We start from the raw sequence: 19,305 nt of genomic DNA on the forward strand, positions 1-19,305 counted from the left end.
AGAAGCAGAACTGGCCGGTTAGCCCACGCATGCGAAAAAAAGCACTATCAGGATATTGAAGGCCTGGTTACTATCAAACCAAGGCCACTTTCCGTTTAATGAGGCACTAACATAAAGACAATTGGGAGTCTCCTGGTGAAATGTTACATTCCTGCTATCAAACGTAAGGTAACTTCTTTGTTGTAAATCTCAAGGACATTTGCAAACCAAGGGAGACTCCTACCCTGCAGGACTGTGATTTCTGCAAGTTAACTATTTATCATTTTTATGGCAGTCAGGGGTGCCTGAGGAATGCTACACATATAGAGGGGAGCGGGTGAAGGGGGGGGTGCAAGGTGCCAGCTTTTGCTTTGTCCTCAGCCAGCCTCCTGCTCCTTCACGTATTTCTAAAATTGTATTTTGTTTTTCCATATTATGTTTTACAATGTAGTTAATAAAGATTCTGCATATATTAACACCCATCCTCTTCTATCTCATCTGTATGTCCATTACAGAGCATGTATAATTTCTATTTATTGCTATGTTGTGGTGAAGAGATTGTCTGAAGTAGTCCTATATTTATGCAGGTAGATCTTAAGCTACAGTGCTCTTGTTTATTTGCTTGTTTGTGATCAGTATGTCTGAAAGATGGTAACTATTGCATCAGGTATGATGATTAAAAATATTATTGGTGCCTGATACACTGTGATGAAATAGGTAAGTCGATTCATAATTTGTTAATTAAATTAGAAAATAAATTCCTTTGAATTTTCCCTTTATTAAGAGTTTTTTTTTTTTTAAACGAATTCCTTGGGATGGTTTTTGTGTAATATATATCACATGCCTCAACCTTTAAATTTGAATGTAGAAAAGAGTTATCAGAATGAGGCTAGAAAATATTGTTATGAAATATTTTTGTTCTGTTGTATTATGTTAACTTAGGAAATAATGGTAGTTATTTTTATTAGCATTTCCTACTTTCCACATGCCCTTACAAATGAGATATCATGTTTTTCCTACTCTTTTTATCGTGGTTGTTATATTCTTCATGATCAATAACAATCAATGAAAATTCATAACATTAATTTTCTTTGGGAAAGTGATATTTTAGCAAGAATCCATGACCAAAAATTTTAGCTGTTGTTCATCCAGTAGGTGAGACTATCAATGTTCCCGAAATTTCAAGAAATAGAACTTATGAATTGTGTTGGTTAATATTTATTGTCTCTGAACTTAGAGGTGCATAATTCAATTTAAAATTTATTTTGAATTGAAAACAAGATCTTACTGAAGTTTAGTCATCCCACTTTATATCAGGCCTCCAGTACATTCTAATTTATTTATAGAAAATATCATAAACATGAATGTCACTTTTCCTATTGCATTTATACTGAAACTGCAATGACTCAAAGATGTCAGATCTGAAAAGCACTACCTTTCTATAATTTCTGTTTCCTAGGATGAATGGATATACCATTTTAGCACAATTATCCAACAGTATTCAAAACCACCATGAATTTTAAAACATAGTTATTACACCCTAAAAATCAAGTATGAAAATGTATAAACAACCCAAGTCTCTATCTGTAAATGAAATACTCCCACAGAGACTGGTTTTAAAACTTTCTAACTTAAGGAATTTGATAGCACAGACTCAGGGTAGTAGTTTCAGTGCCTACAGTATACTTTCAGGGAGAGAGTAAAGTAGGCTCTGAGTCACTTTCTGCCTAGAGATGACCTAATAGTGGTTCTGGCATTGTTTGTTTGTTTGTTTTTGAAAATACTTTCCTGGGCATCATTCAGAAAATGCAGAGTTTGGGGCACCTGGGTGGCTCAATGGTTTGGGCTGTTGCCTTCGGCTCGGGTCATGATCTCAGGGTCCTGGGATCGAGCCCCGCATCGGGCTCCTGCTCTGCAGGAAGCCTGCTTCCCTCTCTCTCTCTCTCTCTCTGCCTGCCTCTCTGCCTACTTGTGATCTCTGTCTGTCAAATAAATAAATAAAATCTTTAAAAAAATGCAGAGTTTGGCAATCTATATAAATTAAGGATGATCTTTTTGAATGTTTGTCTTTCACTACATCAAATTAACATAATTGGACAGAAATTCCACTAAATTAAGCATTGTTAGGAAACGTGTAAATTGGAGCTGCTCAAATTAGTTGCTCTTTGAACTATGTGCTGTTGGTTCAGGATTAGATAAGGAGTTTGAAGGAAAACCTAAATCATTGCTTCCTTTTTTGAGAGAGTCTTAGCATATTTTCTTAAAATTAGCTGAAATAAACAATGTGTTTAGTCGCAAAGTGATTTGCATTTTTGCACAAACTCCCTATCTCCTTGAGAATCATAACAAATATTTCATGAAACATCATTGATCTTTACTTTGTCACACTGCTGTAAAGTACATTCAGAGTTGCCAGTTAAAAGTGTTAGTGTTGAGATGAAATGTCATGCATTTTACTTCACTTCCATGCAAATGAACACAGTAATTTGTTAAGACACAATGAAGAAAAAAAATTGACAATGAGTTCCAGATTTTAAAAATCACTTGCCATTAGATCCAAATTGTGAGTTTGATCGGTTACCGAACACTTTATAATGCACCTCCGGTAATTTTACAGAGATTATTTTTTTCTTACCAATTCTTGATTATTCTGTCTAGCAATGCAGAGAAAGCTAACTAATTTAAAATAAACTCCCATTAATTTTGATTGTTATAAACTTAAAATTGATTAATTTCCATATACAGAGTTTAAAATGTTGACAATTTGCATTAAATATATATTCTGTGTATACCTTGGAAAAATTATACTGAAAATTGAAATTAAAACGATGTTGTATATAGCTGCAAGAAGCCGCCTGTCCCATTTCATCTTACTATATAAGTTGTGTCAGGTAATTTATAAAATCCCTATTGCATAACAAATCTATTTTTTGTTGGAATGGGTAGTAATGTTTCTTTTTATTTCTAAATAAGAGTTGGTCTATGAGTGCATCTGCAACTGTATTTTTCCTAAGTGGCTTCATGGTCTTGAACTGAAGAAGCTCAGAACATTAAACATCAAAATAATATATTTTGATATAATTAGACATCAAGGAAATGCAATTAAAATGACACTGAGTTATCACTACACACTTATCAGAGTGGCTAAAATAAAATATAATGACAAGACCAAAAGAAAAAAATATGCCATTTGATGATACACAATGGCAAGTTGTACTATAACTTAACTTAACCATCTCAGACTAGTGTAGTGTTAAATTTGTTTTTCTAAGCAATGTTTTGGGTCACTTACCACTTTTCAAGGATATAAAGTGCTATAATTTTACTTAAAACTGTGAAATTTGGTCATATTTAAATGTCAATTTATGTTAAAACATTCTGTAAACTGTGTTAAACTTTGACATTTGGTACCTCTGTTCAGTGAATAACACTATATCATATTCTGAAAAATACACTAATTTTCATTTTGAAAAATATCCCTTTTTCCTCTTATGGTAAGTATTAACATGAATTAATAGTAGAATTTGATATGTTCCATATGACCATAAATACTTTATTGTATATTATCAAATTTAATAATGAATATAATATACTTCTTTGGACAATTTTTAAAGACCAGTCTACTCTTTAAAAAAAAAATGGAGATGCACTTCTTTAGTTCACACAAATTTCATTTTATTATATATAACTTCAGATAAATTTCAACAAATCATAATTTATTAAAATTATGTCTACTTAAAAATCTCATAGAAGAGTAAAACCATCAAAAATAAAAATAAACACACACAACACACACATCACCCATGTATTGGCAAATCACAATTGCTGTAACAATACATTAGGGATTCCACAGTTAAGGGCTATGAAAATTTCCATCAGTGACAAAAAGATTTGTATCCAAATGGACTGATTTTCCAGAATCCAAGAAAAAATCTCCTAGGGTTTATTTAAAGATAAATATTTGAACAAATACTTCTTAAATTTAGGAAATTCAGAACATAAGGATTAAAGAATATTTGCAGTGCAGACTATATTCAATCCTTCCTTCAAAATATGCCTTTGAGTACATAATTCTGTTTTCTCTATCTAAATTGAGTTGTCCTCCAAGGAAGTTTTCTAAAATGTGTGTCTCTGTGTGATAAATGTTCTAAGACCTAACATGCTTCATTGTATTTTTACTGTGCTCTCAAATTTAATCAATAATTTGGCTTGATGTATAATATCTAGTTTCAAATATCTTTTCCATCTATACAAACACCCAACTGTCTCCTTTATATGCTATAACTATTGAGAATTCTGCTGTCAGTATTATTCTTGTACATTTTAGGTGATCTGTTCTTCTCTTGGGCATTATTTATGCTCTTCTCTATTTTTGATATTCTTAAAACTCACCATAATATATATGAGTGGTTTTTTGTGTGTGTGGTTTTTGTTTTGCTTTGTTTCTGATTTCTCGTGTTTGGCATTCTTTTAAGTCTGGTATCTTTCATCTTTCTTTAATTCTCCAAAATTCATCTCAGTACTTATTTAAATATTTTCTTTATTTTGTTTTCTCTTCTGCTGCATTTGGGCAGAAGTCATTAATTTGTTTGTTTATTTGTTTGTTTTTCCCAACTCATTTATTCATTTTACAGCTATATTCATCTTAGTCTCTATTTATTGTATTCTTTATTTCAACAATTTTCACTTAATTTATATTCACAGTATAGTATCTTTCTTTTCTTTGTATATGTATATCATTATTTTATCATATACTTTTAAGCTATTTTTTAAAAGTACCGTCATTCTTTTTTTTAAGATTTTATTTATTTATTTATTTGACAGAGAGAGATCACAAGTAGATGGAGAGGCAGGCAGAAAGAGAGAGAGATAAGCAGACTCCCTGCTGAGCAGAGAGCCTGATGCGGGACTTGATCCCAGGACCCTGAAGTCATGACCTGAGCTGAAGGCAGTGGCTTAATCCACTGAGCCACCTAGGCGGCCCTAAGCTATTTTTTTTTAATTCCTGTTCCAATAACACTTGGATTGCCATATAAAGTTAACCACATCATCTTTTTTAGGTAAGTAATTGTACTTTTTGGTCCATGAGTTCAGCTCCTCTTAGGATCATCAAATCTCTGTAAAGTCTGGGTATGCTAGGATTTTCTAAGCAACAATAAAATACATTGAAACCTGGTAGCTTAATAATAATAATGTTTTCTTTCTCAATCATTCACAATAGCATTACATTTCAAGTAGCTTCCTTCTATTTTGCAGCTATAGTGTTTGGAAAAACCTGAATTGTGATATCACTGTTATAATGTGAATTAGTCAGGGTTTTTCAGAGAATCGGGAAGAGAAAAAAAGGAAGATATTTTCCAGGGCCAACTCTAGAAGTGATTATTAAAACATCTGTCCAAATCCAATTGAACAAAACTCAGCAATGCCATCTCCAATGAAATACAAAGAAGATTATATATAGTTCTGGGAACACACATCTCATTTGACCCAATGATGTGCATCAATGAAAGACTGAAGGCCAATCACCACTCCATGGGAGAATTTAAAAATAAATTTACTAATGAGGCCAAGAATTCAGAATCACAAATACTTCAGAACTCATAATAACTGCCTTCACTTGATGTTATTCTATAAGGTAAATCCTGGGCGCCTGGGTGGCTCAGTGGGTTAAGCCGCTGCCTTCGGCTCAGGTCATGATCTCAGGGTCCTGGGATCGAGTCCCACATTGGGCTCTCTGCTCAGCAGGGAGCCTGCTTCCCTTCCTCTCTCTCTGCCTGCCTCTCTGCCTACTTGTGATCTCTCTCTCTCTCTGTCAAATAAATAAATAAATCTTTATAAAGTAAATCCTACGATCAAGTTTCAATTTTAAATTCTTACAATTTTAAATTCTTAAATCCTTATGAAGAAGCATCATTTGGAGGGAGCAGTTTTCATAATTTATCATCCATCAGACTTTTTTATTTTTTTAAGATTTTATTTATTTATTGGACACAGAGAGAGAGAGAGAGAAAGAGAGAGATCACAAGTAAGCAAAGAGGCAGGCAAGCAGGGTGGAAGCAGGCTTCCTTTTGAGCAAAGCCCGATGTGGGGCTGTATCCCTGAGACCATGACTTGAGATGAAGGCAGAGGCTTAACCCACTACCCACGTGATGAGAGAGCCACTAGGGTGCCCCTCATCCATCAGCCTTAATTGTTTGGAGGAAAATGTGTGGAAGAATAATGCCTTAGGGAGCTAATATCTCTAAAGAATTTTCAAGTCTTTACTCCTTCAAGGTTTTTTGCACAGTTCTGATAGCCTCTAAACATCCAGCTGACTTCTACAGTGACAGGCCTGTTAAAACCTGTCCTCAAACCAGGAATAGAGCTTGAAACATACCAGTCAAGAGCAACTTTGAGTCTTTTAAGGAATTTATCATCATTTCTTTGTTTTGGGTTAATATCTGAAATAGTTCTATATAACACTTGCATAATTTCTCCAGAGCTGACTTTGAAGGAGGCATTCCGTTCCAGCTAGTTCCATATTTTGGCAAGAACTATAATTCTATATAAAAAAACATATTTTAGGGCGCCTGAGTGGCTCAGTGGCTGTGGCTGACCTGTAGTACTGTTACAATATCAGCCACAATGCAGCAGAGCAGCTCTCCTCCAAGGACCTGGTATCCTGTGCCTATCAGGTAGCCTGAGGCATGGAGTACCTTGCCTCCAAGAAGTGCATACACCAAGACCTGGCCACCAGGGAAGTGCTGGTGACAAAGGAAAACATGATGAAGATCTCAGACTTCAGCCTTGCCAGAGATATCACCACATCAATTACTATAAAAAGACAACCAACAGTGGTCTGCCTGTGAAGTGGATGGTCCCTAAGGCCATGTTTTACCACATCTACATCCACCAGAGTGACTTCTGGTCTTTTGGGGTGATCCTGTGTGAAATCTTCACTATGGAAGCCTCCCATATCCTGGAGTGCCTGTGGAGGTGGTTTTAAAGCTGCTGAAGGAGTCATTTGATGGATAAGCCAATAACTGCACCAGAGAGTTATACACAATAATGAGGGGTGGATGGCATGTGGTACCTTCAAGCTGCTGGTAGAAGACCTGGATCATACTGTGGCCTTGACCTCCAACCAGGAGTACCCGGACCTGTCCTTGGCCCTGGAACAATACTGTCTAGGCTTTCCCAACACCCAAAGCTCCACCTGCTCCTCAGAGAAGAATTCCACCTTCTCTCATGAGCCGTTGCCCAGGGAGGCCTATCTGCCCTGACACCCAGCCCAGCTTGCCAATGGTGGACTCAAATGACTTGTATCCCTATTACTCCTGTCCAGATTCCGTCATAAGCTGTAACCCTTACCCCCCCACCCTCCCTGCAAGACTCACTGCCTTCTCCTTTGTCCCTTTCCTACTGGCAGGAGCCAGCTGCCTACCTGAAGCCTTCACCCCTTGAAGTTCACCTCTCTTCCCCTTCCTCTTCCTCCTCCTTACAACCTGCTCATGAAAGAAAGGAACAGAGAGGCAGGTACTTGCTCGTGGCTACTTCCTTCCCTCCCATATGTTGGACCAAGACCCCTCCCTGTCATCTGGTACTGACTGGACATCGAGGGAGTGGGAGATGAGGCATGCCAGTGAAAGCTGTCAGAGATTTCCTGTTTTGGTTTTGTCTGCTTAGCATAACATGTAAGACCGAGTTCTGGTGGCAGGGACCTAGACCTTGGGGCTATAGCACTAGCGAGGGGAGGTCAACTGCTCTGGGCCTTGGCTAAGAGCAACCCCTGCTCCAGAGATATGGTGCCAAGGGCTTATTAATTTCGATGCTAATTTGCTTTGATGACCAAATACCTGGTATCAAAAGATGGGAAGGCAAAGACTGGAAGCAGTGTTGTGACCATGGGGTCCAGCCCCAAACTATGAAGAAAACACAAAGTGTATAAATCTGAGTAAGTATATATTTACACACCTTTTTAAATAGGTTGTTATCAAAGATTTAATCAATGGGTAATATGCTCCTCGTGGCTGGGAAGCATCAGTTGCCATATATTAAAAACAAAGAAAAGAGGTGTCTGGGTGGCTTCCTCCATAAGTGTCCCTTCTTTTCAGGTCATGATCCCAGGGTCCTGGGATGGAGCCTCACATCAGGCTCTCTGCTCAGTGGGAAACCTGCTTCTCCCTTTCCCTCTGCCCTGCTTATAGTTCCTCTTCCTGTCTCTCTGTCTGTCAAATAAATAAAATATTTAAAAAAAAAAGAAAGAAAGAAAATGTTTATAAAAGGTCCTTTTTTTTTTTTAATTTTCTAGGGGGTTCCTGGATGACTCAGTTGTTTAAGCAGATGTTTGCCTTTGGCTGAGGTCATGATCCCAGTGTACAGGCTTCCAGCCCTGCATGGGACTACTTGCACCCCAAGGAGCTTGCTTCTTCCTCTCCCTTTGCACGTGATTCTCCCTGCTTGTGCGCTTCCTCTCTCTCTCTCTCTCTCTCGCTGTCAAATAAACAAAATAAAATCTTTTACTATATAAATAAATAAATAAGTTCTAAACCTACTTTCAGTTTAGGTCCCTTAACAAAAATTGCTACTGCTTCATTTAAAAAAAAAAAAAAAGATAATTTAGAAGGATGCTTCCAGAGTTAAAAAGCTGTTTTGTTTCTTTGTCAGGATTAAATATAGAAGTGCTTTAAAAAGTAATAGAAAAAATATGCTATATTATCACTAATCACACTATAGCTTTGGTGGTTATATCAAGATAATGAAAAGTGATTTTAAAGCAAATTTCATTATCAGACATAAAGATCAAGTCAAAATTACAGAAGAGTAAAAGGATGAATTCATCAGGGAGTATAATAATTCTTGGCTTTTAATACTTAATAACAGATTTGGGGATATATAGGGAAAAACTAAGAACAAAAATCATAACTTCTACCTTAGAAGAGAAATGGAAAAAAATTTCAACACCTTTATTTTAAGATTATATAGACAAATGGTCATCAAAGTGGTAAGATATGTAAGACTTGAACAAAATTATCAACTAACTAGATATGCTTGATATTACAGAACACTCCCAACAACTGCAGACTACATATATCTTAAGCCATGATATTCTTTGCAAAGGTCAACATTGATAATGTTCTAGTCATACCTCTGTGTACCAGGAAAGAAGTAGCATATTTCTTGAAAGACACATCTATCAAAGCTCCATTGAGAAACCATAAAGATGGAGAAGGGATTTGCAAATTATATATCTGATAATGGACATCTACTCTGATTATTATAAAATGAATAAAAATAAAAAACCTTACTAATAACCAAACAGAGTATTCAATTTTACATGTGAAGAAAATTATTGAAGAGACATGTCACCAAAAGATATGGATGGCTTATAAGCACATGACAAATTTCTCAAGATTTAGACATTAAAGTAATACAAATTAAAATCATAATGAGACATGCTTACATATCTATTAGAATAGCTAAAATTATAAAGGCTAATTGTACTTCGTCTGAGCTAGATTGAGAAGCACCAAAAAATCTAAACTGTTGTTGGCATATATCATGATACAACCACTTTGGAAAATAGTTTGAAAAATTTTTTAAATGCAAAATATGTAGCCATTTTACTTCTAGGCATTTAACTAAGAAAAACAAACCCTATGTTCATACAAGGACTTGTATATGAATTTCATAGCAGCTTTATTTTTAAGAATTGAAAACAGTGGAAATGTTCATCAATGTCCATCAATAGAGCAAAGACAAATTATGATCTATTCATTAAAGAGATTATTATTCAACATCAAAATGAACTATTTACAATTGGAGATTCTCAAAGTAATGGTGCTGAGAAAAGAAAAGCGAGGCAATGAATAGTATATACTGTGTGATTCCATGACTGTAAAAAAATCTAGAAAATACAAATTTATATATAGTCACAGTCATCAAATATATTGGTGTGATTTTAGTGCCTTCTTCTGTTGCCCATAGATTCCTACACTTGGATCTCTGAGCATTTGTTACACCATGTGAAAATATGAACTCTTTTTCTTTATTCTGTCTTACAAGAAAAAGAATCCTTGAAATTTTATGGACATCTGAACTCTCAGATATTAGCAGAAATTCTATCACACAGTAAGTTTCCAAATATAAAAGCCAGAGTTTCACAATGACTTCTAAGCTATTACATGATCTAGCCACTCATTTAACCTCTGTGACCTCTTTCCCTGCTATTCCCTGTCACTCACAGTGGCCTCCTTGCTATTCCTCAGATATGCCAGGCATGATCCAACCTTATGGCCTTCAAGATAGCCAATTCCTTTGTCTGGAGTGACCTTATTGCTGATAGTTCTGGGCAAATTCATCACCTTTCCATACCTTTGTTCAATTGTCAGCCTCATTGTAACTACCCTGATCTTCCTATTAAAAATTTTAACTCCCCATCCCCTGCCTAGCAACCTTGATTTTTCTCACCCTGATATAATTTTTCTTTTTCCCCATTGTACTCATCATTTTTTAATGCACTATGCAATTTTTATTAAGGTTTATAGCTTTTAATTGTCTCACCCATTAAAATAAAAGTTCTACAAAGCCAAGTATTTCATTTACCAGTGTAGTCTGAAGTAATATCTGCCATATAATAGGTTCAATAGACAATTGGTAAATTTCAGAATAAATTAGTGTTGAGAGTATACTGAATTTCTTAAGTCATTTCAATAATTTTTTCCAAAAAATAAACTATGTAAAACATACCTTAAATTTACTTTCAAAATATTTTATAGCACATAATGGACAATATACATAAGCCTTAAAGAAACAATCATATAAATGACCATTTCATACCTACTTAAAAATCGCATAATACCACACTCCTAGATCCTCTCTGAACGCTCTAAAATAACCCTTCAAAGGAAATACATTCTTAAAAATAACAGATTCTTTGGCAAATAATTTAATAAAATAAAAGTTTTATTCATCTATGTAGATCATAATAAATGTTTTTAATAAGCATGAAATTATAACTCTGAAGTGTGCTAAAATGAAACCACCTGCTAAGGGTGAGAGAAAAAAAATAAACATCATTTTTCCAAATAAGAGGAATTTATTACCTTTGAATCAAAGCATGTGGATTTGTTCAAACTGGCAATAAATGAATATGGAAACACAAACCATAGAAAGTCATATTTTAGATTTCTAAGAGACTTCAAAGTGAAGAGTATACATTTTTTAAATGTTACATAATGCTACATAATGACAAGATGACAGGTTGTGACAAATAGTATTTTAAAAGCTCTACTCATGATGGAATGGAAGGTGTCATTTCCCTATAATTTTATATATGTCATTAATTTACTATATCTGGATACAAGATATTACCAAACATATGTTCATCAAAGACTAAATCATTTTAATGGAGCATAATAATTTGAACCTACATCTATTATTCATTTTTTTGATCTAACATTTATAGTCTTGCTAAACATTTTATCAGTTGTCGACAAAATTAAAAAAAATAGGATAAAAAGTCATGTTTGGAAAAGTAGACTTTTTTCAAATTTGCATTTAAATGAAAATATTTGCTGATATTTTTAAAACTTTAAATGTAATTTTATATAAATCTGACCTATCAGATGATATAAAATTTTTGGAGAAAATACAACATATTTTTTTTATCTTGGTTGAAGGTATTAATAAAGAGCAACTGTTTGTATTATTTGTATTGTGATATCTTAGTTAATAAACAAGAATAACTGGTTTAAAATATGTTTTTTAAAAAATTTTATTTATTTATTTGACAGAGAGCACAGGTAGGCAAAGACGCAGGCAGAAAGAGAGGAATGGAAGCAGGCTCCCTGCTGAGAAGAGAGCCCATTGTGGGATTCAATCCCAGGAGCCTGGAATCATGACCTGAGCCGAAGGCAGAGATTTTAACCCACTGAGCCACCCAGGCGCCCTAAAATATGTTTTTTTATATAGAATTATAGTTCTTGCCAAAATATGGAACTAGCTGGAACGGAATGCCTCCTTCAAAGTCAGCTCTGGAGAAATTATGCAAGTGTAATATAGAACTATTTCAGATATTAACCCAAAACAAAGAAATGATGATAAATTCCTTAAAAGACTCAAAGTTGCTCTTGACTGGTATGTTTCAAGCTCTATTCCTGGTTTGAGGACAGGTTTTAACAGGCCTGTCACTGTAGAAGTCAGCTGGATATTTAGAGGCTATCAGAACTGTGCAAAAACCTTGAAGGGGTAAAGACTTGAAAATTCTTTAGAGAGATTAGCCCCATAAGGCATTATTCCTCCACACATTTTCCTCCAAACAATTAAGGCTGATGGATGAGGGGCACCTGAGTGGCTCTCTCATCACGTGGGTGGTGGGTAAGCCTCTGCCTTCATCTCAAGTCATGGTCTCAGGGTCCTGGGATCCAGCCCCACATTGGGCTCTGCTCAAAAGGAAGCCTGCTTCCACCCTGCTTGCCTGCCTCTCTGCTTACTTGTGATCTCTCTCTCTCTCTGTCCAATAAATAAATAAAATCTTAAAAAAATAAATAAGGCTGATGGATGATAAATTATGAAAACTGCTCCCTCCAAATGATGCTTCTTCATAAGGATTTAAGAATTTAAAATTGTAAGAATTTAAAATTGAAACTTGATCGTAGGATTTATCTTATAGAATAACATCAAGTGAAGGCAGTTATTATGAGTTCTGAAGTATTTGTGATTCTGAATTCTTGGCCTCATTAGTAAATTTATTTTTAATTTCTCCCATGGAGTGGTGATTGGTCTTCAGTCTTTCATTGATGCACATCATTGGGTCAAATGAGATGTGTGTGCCCAGAACTATATATAATCTTCTTTGTATTTCATTGGAGATGGCATTGCTGAGTTTTGTTCAATTGGATTTGGACAGATGTTTTAATAGTCATTTCTAGAGTTGGCCCTAGAGAATATCTTCCTTTTTTTCTCTTCCAGATTCTCTGAAAAACCCTGACTAATTCACATTATCACAGTGATATCACAATTCAAGTTTTTCCAAACACTATAGCTGCAAAATAGAAGGAAGCTACTCGGTGGCTCAGTGGATTAAGCCACTGCCTTCAACTCAGGTCATGATCTCAGGGTCCTGGGATCAAGTCCTGCATCAGGCTCTCTGCTCAGCAGGGAGTCTGCTTCTCTCTCTCTCTCTGCCTGCCTCTCCATCTACTTGTGATCTCTCTCTGTTAAATAAATAAAAAAATAAAATCATAAAACAAAAAAAGAATAACTGTATGTTTAAAAAATAGCTTAAAAGTATATGATAAAATAATGATATACATATAAAAAGAAAAGAAAGATACTATACTGTGAATATAAATTAAGTGAAAATTGTTGAAATAAAGAATACAGTAAATGGAGACTAAGATGAATATAGCTGTAAAATGAATAAATGAGTTGGGAAAAACAAACAAATTCATGACTTCTGCCCAAATGCAGCAGAAGAGAAAAAAAAAAGAAAGAAAATATTTAAATAAGTACTGAGATAAATTTTGGAGAATTAAAGAAAGATGAAAGATACCAGACTTAAAAGAATGCCAAACATGAGAAATCAGAAACAAAACAAAACAAAAACCACACACACAAAAAAACTATTCATATATATTATGGTGAGTTTTAAGAATATCAAAAACAGAGAAGAGCATAAATGATGCCCAAGAGAAGAACAGATCACCTAAAATGTACAAGAATAATACTGACTGCAGAATTCTCAATAGTAATAGCATATAAAGGAGACAGCTGGGTGTTTGTATAGATGGAAAAGATATTTGAAACTAGATATTATACATCAAGCCCAATTATTTATTAAATTTGAGAACACAATAAAAATACAATGAAGCATGTTAGGTCTTAGAACATTTATCACACAGAGACACACATTTTAGAAAACTTCCTTGGAGGACAACTCAATTTAGATAGAGAAAACAGAATTATGTACTCAAAGGCATATTTTGAAGGAAGGATTGAATATAGTCTGCACTGCAAATATTCTTTAATCCTTATGTTCTGAATTTCCTAAATTTAAGAAGTATTTGTTCAAATATTTATCTTTAAATAAACCCTAGGAGATTTTTTCTTGGATTCTGGAAAATCAGTCCATTTGGATACAAATCTTTTTGTCACTGATGGAAATTTTCATAGCCCTTAACTGTGGAATCCCTAATGTATTGTTACAGCAATTGTGATTTGCCAATACATGGGTGATGTGTGTGTTGTGTGTGTTTATTTTTATTTTTGATGGTTTTACTCGTCTTTGAGATTTTTAAGTAGACATAATTTTAATAAATTATGATTTGTTGAAATTTATCTGATGTTATATATAATAAAATGAAATTTGTGTGAACTAAAGAAGTGCGTCTCCATTTTTTTTTTAAAGAGTAGACTGGTCTTTAAAAATTGTCCAAAGAAGTATATTATATTCATTATTAAATTTGATAATATACAATAAAATATTTATGGTCATATGGAACCATATCAAATTCTACTATTAATTCATATTAATAATTACGATAAGAGGAAAAAGGGATATTTTTCAAAATGAAAATTAGTGTATTTTTCAGAATATGATACAGTGTTATTCACTGAACAGAGGGAACAAATGTCAAAGTTTAACACAGTTTACAGAATGTTTTAACATAAATTGACATTTAAATCTGACCAAATTTCACAGTTTTAAGTAAAATGATAGCACTTTATATCCTTGAAAAGTGGTAAGTGACCCAAAACATTGCTTAGAAAAACAAATTTAACACTACACTGGTCTGAGATGGTTAAGTTATGGTACAACTTGCCATTGTGTATCATCAAATGGTATATTTTTTTCTTTTGGTCTTGTCATTATATTTTATTTTAGCCATTCTGATAAGTGTGTAGTGATAATTCAGTGTCATTTTAATTGCATTTCCTTGATGTCTAATTATGTCAAAATATATTATGTTCTGAGCTTCTTCAGTTCAAGACCATGAAGCCACTTAGGAAAAATACAGTTGCAGATGCACTCATAGACCAACTCTTATTTAGAAATAAGAAGAAACATTACTACTCATTCCAACAAAAAATAGATTTTTTATGCAGTAGGGATTTTATAAATTACCTGACACAACTTATATAGTAAGATGAAATGGGACAGGAGGCTTCTTGCAGCTATATACAACATCATTTTAATTTCAATTTTCAGTATAATTTTTCAAGGTATACACAGAATATATATTTAATGTAAATTGTGAACATTTTAAACTCTGTATATGGAAATTAATCAATTTTAAGTTTATAACAATCAAAATTAATGGGAGTTTATTTTAAATTAGTTAGCTTTCTCTGCATTGCTAGACAGAATAATCAAGAATTGGTAAGAAAAAAATAATCTCTGTAAAATTACCGGGGGTGCATTATAAAGTGTTTGGTAACCGACCAAACTCACAATTTGGATTGAATGGCAAGTGAATTTTAAAATCTGGAACTCATTGTCAATTTTTTTTTTCTTCATTGTGTCTTAATAAATTACTGTGTTCATTTGCATGGAAGTGAAGTAAAATGCATGACATTTCATCTCAACACTAACACTTTTAATTGGCAACTCTGTACTTTACAGCAGTGTAACAAAGTAAAGATCAATGATGTTTCATGAAATATTTGTTATAATTCTCAAGGAGATAGGGAGTTTGTGCAAAAATGCAAATCACTTTGCGACTAAACACATTGTTTATTTCAGCTAATTTTAAGAAAATATGCTAAGACTCTCTCAAAAAAGAAAGCAATGATTTATGTTTCCCTTCAAACTCCTTATCTAATCCTGAACCAACAGCACATAGTTCAAAGATCAACTAATTTGAGCAGCTCCAATTTACACGTTTCCTAACAATGCTTAATTTAGTGGAATTTCTGTCCAATTATGTTAATTTGATGTAGTGAAAGACAAACATTCAAAAAGATCATCCTTAATTTATATAGATTGCCAAACTCTGCATTTTCTGAATGACGCCCAGGAAAGTATTTTCAAAAACAAACAAACAAACAATGCCAGAACCACTATTAGGTCATCTCTAGGCAGAAAGTGACTCAGAGCCTACATTACTCTCTCCCGGAAAGTATACTGTAGGCCCTGAAACTACTACCCTGAGTCTGTACTATCAAATTCCTTAAGTTAGAAAGTTTTAAAACCAGTCTGTGTGGGAGTATTTCATTTACAGATAGAGACTTGGTTGTTTATACATTTTCATACTTGATTTTTAGAGTGTAATAACTATGTTTTAAAATTCATGGTGGTTTTGAATACTGTTGGATAATTGTGCTAAAATGGTATATCCATTCCTCCTAGGAAACAGAAATTATAGAAAGGTAGTGCTTTTCAGATCTGACATCTTTGAGTCATTGCAGTTTCAGTATAAATGCAATAGGAAAAGTGACATTCATGTTTATGATATTTTCTATAAATAAATTAGAATGTACTGGAGGCCTGATATAAAGTGGGATGACTAAACTTCAGTAAGATCTTGTTTTCAATTCAAGATAAATTTTAAATTGAATTATGCACCTCTAAGTTCAGAGTCAATAAACATTAGCCAACAGAATTAATAAGTTCTATTTCTTGAAATTTTGGGAACATTGATAGTCTCACCTACTGGATGAACAACAGCTAAAATTTTTGGTCACGGATTCTTGCTAAAATATCACTTTCCCAAAGAAGATTAGTGTTATGAATTTTCATTGATTGTTATTGATCATGAAGAATATAACAACCACGATAAAAAGAGTAGGAAAAACATGATATCTCATCTGTAAGGGCATGTGGAAAGTAGGAAATGCTAATAAAAATAACTACCATTATTTCCTAAGTTAACATAATAGAACAAAAATATTTCATAACAATATTTTCTAGCCTCATTCTGATAACTCTTTTCTACATTCAAATTTAAAGGTTGAGGCATGTGATATATATTACACAAAAACCATCCCAAGGAATTCGTTTAAAAAAAACTCTTAATAAAGGACAAATCCAAAGGAATTTCTTTTCTAATTTAATTAACAAAATATGAATCAACTTACCTATTTCATCACAGTGTATCAGACACCAATAATATTTTTTAATCATCATACCCTGATGCAATAGTTACCATCTTTCAGACATACTGATCACAAGCAAGCAAATAAACAAGAGCACTGTAGATTAAGATCTACCTGCATAAATAAAGGACTACTTCAGACAATCTCTTCACCACAACATAGCAATGAATAGAAATCATACATGCTCTGTAATGGACATACACTCCCCTCACTGAAATGGACAGATCATCCAAGCAAAAGATCAGCAAGGAAATAAAGGCCTTAAATGACACACTAGACCAGATGGACATCACAGATATATTCAGAACATTTCATCCCAAAGCAACTAAATACACATTCTTCTCTAGTGCACATGGAACATTCTCCAGAATAGATCACATCCTCGGTCCTAAATCAGGACTCAACCGGTATCAAAAGATTGGGATCATTCCCTGCATATTTTCAGACCACAATGCTCTGAAGCTAGAACTCAACCACTAGAGGAAGTTTGGAAAGAACCCAAATACATGGCGACTAAACAGCATCCTTCTAAAGATGAATGGGTCAACTGGGAAATTAAAGAAGAATTGAAAAAATTCATGGAAACAAATGATAATGAAAATACAAAAGTTCAAAATTTGTGGGACACAACAAAGGCAGTCCTGAGAGGAAAATATATAGAGGTACAAGCCTTCCTCAAGAAACAAGAAAGGTCTCAGGTACACAACCTAACCCTACACCTAAAGGAGCTGGAGAAAGAACAAGAAAGAAACCAGCAGGAGAAGAGAAATCATAAATATCAGAGCAGAAATCAATGAAATAGAAACCAAAAAGACAATAGAGCAAATCAACGAAACTAGGAGCTGGTTCTTTGAAAGAATTAATAAAATTGATAAACCCCTGGCCCAACCTATCAAAAAGAAAAGAGAAAGGACCCAAATAAATAAAATCATGAATGAAAGAGGATAGATCACAACTAACACCAAAGAAATACAAACTATTATAAGAACATACTATGAGCAACTCTACACCAACAAATTTGACAATCTGGAAGAAATGGATGCATTCGTAGAAACATATAAACTACCACAACTGAACCAGGAAGAAGTAGAAAGCCTGAACAGACCCATAACCAGTAAGGAGATTGAAACAGTCATTAAAAATCTTCAAACAAACAAAAGCCCAGGGCCATATGGCTTCCCGGGGGAATTCTACAAAACATTTAAAGAATAACTAATTCCTATTCTCCTGAAACTGTTCCAAAAAATAGAAATGGAAGGAGAACTTCCAAACTCATTTTATGAGGCCAGCATCACCTTGATCCCAAAACCAGACAAGGATCCCATCAAAAAGGAGAGCTATAGACCAATATCCTTGATGAACACAGATGCGAAAATTCTCACCCAAATACTAGCTAATAAGATTCAACAGTACATTAAAAGGATTATTCACCACGACCAAGTGGGATTTATTCCAGGGCTGCAAGGTTGGTTCAACATCCACAAAACAGTCAATGTGATACAACACATCAATAAAAGAAAGAACAAGAACCATATGATACTCTCAATAGATGCTGAAAAAGCATTTGACAAAGTACAGCATCCCTTCCTGATCAAAACTCTTCAAAGTGTAGGGATAGAGGGCACATACCTCAATATCATCAAAGCCATCTATGAAAAACCCACCACAAATATCATTCTCAATGGAGAAAAGCTGAAAGCTTTTCTGCTAAGTTCTGGAACACGGCAGGGATGTCCATTATCACCACTGCTGTTCAACAAAGTACTAGAAGTCCTAGCCTCAGCAATCAGACAACAAAAGGAAATTAAAGGCATCCAAATTGGCAAAGAAGAAGTCAAATTATCACTCTTCGCAGATGATATGATACTGTATGTGGAAAGCCCAAAAGACTCCACTCCAAAACTGCTAGAACTTATACAAGAATTCAGTAAAGTGTCAGGATATAAAATCAATGCACAGAAATCACTTGCATTTCTCTACACCAGCAACAAGACAGAAGAAAGATAAATTTACAATTGCACCCCAAACCATAAGATACCTAGGAATAAACCTAACCAAAGAGGCACAGAATCTATACTCAGAAAACTAAAGTACTCATGAAAGAATTGAGGAAGACACAATGAAATGGAAAAATGTTCCATGCTCCTGGATTGGAAGAATAAATATTGTGAAAATGTCTATGCTACCTAAAGCAATCTACACATTTAATGCAATTCCTATCAAAGTACCATCCATCTTTTTCAAAGAAAT

The sequence above is a fragment of the Mustela lutreola genome, chromosome 7 (genome assembly GCF_030435805.1).
Source record: "Mustela lutreola isolate mMusLut2 chromosome 7, mMusLut2.pri, whole genome shotgun sequence".
Classification (NCBI taxonomy): domain Eukaryota; kingdom Metazoa; phylum Chordata; class Mammalia; order Carnivora; family Mustelidae; genus Mustela; species Mustela lutreola.